Source organism: Bos javanicus, chromosome 2, assembly GCF_032452875.1.
Source record: "Bos javanicus breed banteng chromosome 2, ARS-OSU_banteng_1.0, whole genome shotgun sequence".
Classification (NCBI taxonomy): domain Eukaryota; kingdom Metazoa; phylum Chordata; class Mammalia; order Artiodactyla; family Bovidae; genus Bos; species Bos javanicus.
In genome coordinates, this window is record NC_083869.1 from 67,886,260 (window position 1) to 67,890,348 (window position 4,089).

Consider the following 4,089-nt stretch of genomic DNA (forward strand, 5'->3'; position numbering starts at 1 on the left):
AGAACTAAAGGGGCTCTTGATGAAAGTGAAAGAGGAAAGTGAAAAAGTTGGCTTAAAGCTCAACATTCAGAAAACAAAGATCATGGCATCTGGTCCCATCACTTCATGACAAATAGATGGGGAAACAGTGGAATCAATGACGGACTTTATTTTTTGAGGGGCTCCAAAATCACTGCAGATGGTGACTGCAGCCATGAAATTAACAGAGGCTTGCTCCTTGGAAGAAAAGTTATGACCAACCTGGACAGGATATTAAAAAGCAGAGACATTACTTTGTCAACAAATTTCCATCTAGTCAAGACTACAGTTTTTCCAGTAGTCATGTGTGTATGTGATGGTTGGACAATAAAGACAGCTGAGGGCAGAAAAATTGATGCTTTTGAACTGTGGTGTTGGAGAAGACTCTTGAGAGTCCCTTGGACTGCAAGGAGATCCAACCAGTCCACCCTAAAGGAAATCATCCCTGAATATTCATTGGAAGGACTGATTATGAAGCTGAAACTCCAGTACTTTGGCCACCTGATGTGAGGACTGACTCATTGGCAAAGACCCTGATTCTGGGAAAGATTGAATGAGGGAGGAGAATGGGAAGACAGAGCATAAGATGGTTTGATGGTGTCACCGACTCAATGGACATGAGTTTGAGTAAACTCCAGGAGTTGATGATGGACAGGGATGCCTGGCATGCTGCAGTCCATGGGGTCACAAAGAGTAGGATATGACTGAGCGACTGAACTGAACTGAACTGAAAATCTTTAAAACATTGTGTTATAATAATTTCTTTTTGACAGAGCCAAGAATGGGAGAAGAGCAGGCTGTCTAAGCAGCACCTCCCTGTCCTCCTTGCCTCTCTTCTCACCTCGCTCTCGCCACCTGCTTGCCCTGCTGCTTTGCTCGGCGCCCAGAACACCTTCCACCATGGCCACCTCGGCGAGCTCCCACTTGAACAAAGGCATCAAGCAGGTGTACATGGCCCTACCTTAGGGCGATAAAGTCCAAGCTATGTACATCTGGATCAACGGTACTGGAGAAGGACTGCGCTGCAAGACCCGAACCTTGGATTCTAAACCCAAGTGTGTAGAAGAGTTGCCCGAGTGGAATTTTGATGGCCCTAGTACTTTTCAGTCTGACGGCTCCAACAGTGACATGTATCTTGTCCCCCCTGCCATGTTTCGGGACCCTTTCCGCAAGGACCCCAACAAGCTGGTGTTCTGTGAAGTCTTCAAGTACAACTGAAAGCCTGCAGAGACCAATTTAAGGCACACTTGTAAACGGATAATGGACATGGTGAGCAACCAGCGCCCCTGGTTTGGAATGGAGCAGGAATATACCCTTATGGGCACTGATGGGCACCCCTTTGGTTGGCCTTCCAATGGCTTTCCTGGGCCCCAAGGTCCCTACTACTGTGGTGTGGGAGCAGACAAGGCCTACGGCAGGGATATTGTGGAGGCTCACTACCGGGCCTGCTTGTACACCGGCATCAAGATCGGGGGCACGAACGCCGAGGTTATGCCTGCACAGTGGGAATTCCAGATAGGACCCTGTGAAGGAATCGACATGGGCGATCATCTCTGGGTGGCCCGTTTCATCTTGCATCGTGTGTGTGAAGACTTCGGAGTGATTGCCACCTTTGATCCTAAGCCCATTACTGGAAACTGGAATGGTCCTGGCTGCCACACCAACTTTAGCACCAAGGCCATGCGAGAGGAGAATGGTCTGAAGTACACTGAGGAGGCCATTGAGAAACTAAGCAAGTGGCACCAGTACCACATCTGAGCCTACGATCCCAAGGGGGGCCTGGACAACGCCCGGCGCCTAACTGGATTCCACGAAACCTCCAACATCAAGGACTTCTCTGCCCGCGTGGCCAACCATGGTGCTAGCATCCGCATCCCCCGGACTGTTGGCCAGGAGAAGAAGGGCTACTTTGACGACCGTCGCCCATCTGCCAACTGTGACCCCTTCACCGTGACCGAAGCCCTCATCCGCACATGTCTTCTGAACGAAACCGGCGAGGAGCCCTTCCAGTACAAGAACTAAGTGGACTAGACTTGCAGCCCTCGAAACCCCTCTTAATTCTACATCTTACTCCCACTCTCGCCCCTCTCAATGTTATAGCTATAACTCAAAGGGTGGAATATCAAGGTCTTTTTTTTTTTTTTAAATTCCTCACACCCAGTTAATATCTCTTGCTTTCTTTGGTCAGGATTGAAGGGGTCAAGTTCTTAATCACTTCATAACCACCTACCTACCCCTGCCCTTTTCTTTTTCCTATCACTGAAGCTTTCTAGTGCATTAGTTGGGAGGGGGGCAGGGGAACATAACCACTGTTTCCATTTAATCAGGTGTGTTTGTCCAATAGGCATAGCTCTCCGGACAGAGAGCCCAGTCGTTGTGAAGGGATGGGGAGGACTTTTTCTGAGTGGTTACTGAGTCGGGGACAGGGGTGCTGGATTCTATGGTTAGGTTAGGATTTCCCTTCTTGGTGGGAAGTTCCATTACTTACAAGGTTGTAACCAACTTTCTATCAAAAGTGAAAATTAGGGGGGAAGGAAGGGTGGGAAGTCAGGTAGGAAAATGCCCTAGATCTCCTGGTGTGGTGCTTCCCTTGCCTGGGGCTCAATGCCCTAACAGGCTCTGCACAAATGGATGGATGGTCCTACCTTAAAAGAAAAAGTTCTCATTGTGTGGTCTTCCATTTATAACACAAAGCAGAGTAGTATTTTTATATTTAAATATAAAAACAAAAAAATTATATATATGGGTGTGCAGATAAATGTGTGTTTTCTCTTTAGGGAGAAAAAGCCATTCTGGTTATGGGGAACCCAAATTTGAGACTAAGTAGTCTGGTTAGAAATAAGGATCTCCTTTTGAGTGGGTGTGGGGATGGGAGAGGCTGTGCTGGAAGAGTTGGCTGTTTGGGGCTGATATTCCCTCACTACCACTTCAGGGCTTCTCTCTGCCCCGCTTGCCCTTCTGGGAGGCTGACGTTGGTTGGTTAACAGGTGGAAGCCCATGATAGCAGTAGCCATCACCTGAGCCCCAGGTTTAAAAGACACACGTGTACTTGTACACACAGGGGTTTGGAAATATGAGTTGGCTGGTCAACTTGGCTGACGTTGGTTGGTTAACAGGTGGAATCCCATGATAGCAGTAGCCATCACCTGAGCCCCAGGTTTAAAAGACACACGTGTACTTGTACACACAGGGGTTTGGAAATATGAGTTGGCTGGTCAACTTGAGCATGTTACTGACAAGGGGGTATTGGGGTTATTTTCCGGTGGGACTAGCATGTCACTAAAGCAGGCCTTTTGATAATATTAAAAAAAAAGTGTTTTTTTTTTTTTTAAAGCAAAACAGAATTTTAGATTTTAATCATATTTGTTAGGGTTTCTAAGTCTTTGTATTACAGAATTGCTTCTTTGCTTCAGCTGTCTCCTCCCCATTTCTGCTCTGGAGGAGATGGGACAAGTCTGGAGTCTAAACAGTTGTAATTTTGTATCTTGGTGTCTGTTCTCTGAGTGTGAAATATTCCCTTCCTTTGTTAAGATTCCTGAGGAGTTACTATTTTTTTTTCTTTTATAATAAAAACAAACCCCACCTTTGTCCTTAAAAAAAAAAATTTCTTTTTATGAGTTTTCAGAATTTTTTTGTGAAGGTTTGTAAAGTAAACATCAGAGGAATAGGAATCTGTTTCATCCAGACTGATGGTTTCCATTGAATTTGATTTTGCTCTCATTCTGCTTTCTTTTATTGTGTTTAGGTAAAATGTCTCTGCATGGCCACTATTTTCAACATTACAGGCATATCTCACATGGTGCAGGTTCAGTTCCAGATCACCAAAGTGATTCATGTAATTTTCTTGGTTTCCTAGTGCATGTAAAATGTTTGTTTACGTTATAATGTAGCCCATTAAGTTTTATACAGCATTAGGTCTAAAAAACAATGTACCTATCTTAATTAAAAATACTTTATTTCTAAAATACACTAACCACCCTGTGAACCTTCAAAGAGTCTTAGTCTTCTTGCTGGGGAAGGTTTGAAATTTTATGAGAACTACCAAAATGTGACAGAGACACAAACTGAGTA

General features: G+C 45.1%; 1 pseudogene; it reads left to right on the forward strand.

The window, feature by feature from the left end:
• Positions 1-839: 839 nt before the first annotated feature.
• On the forward strand, positions 840-3,344 carry LOC133261071 (glutamine synthetase-like; annotated as a pseudogene).
• Positions 3,345-4,089: the final 745 nt, after the last annotated feature.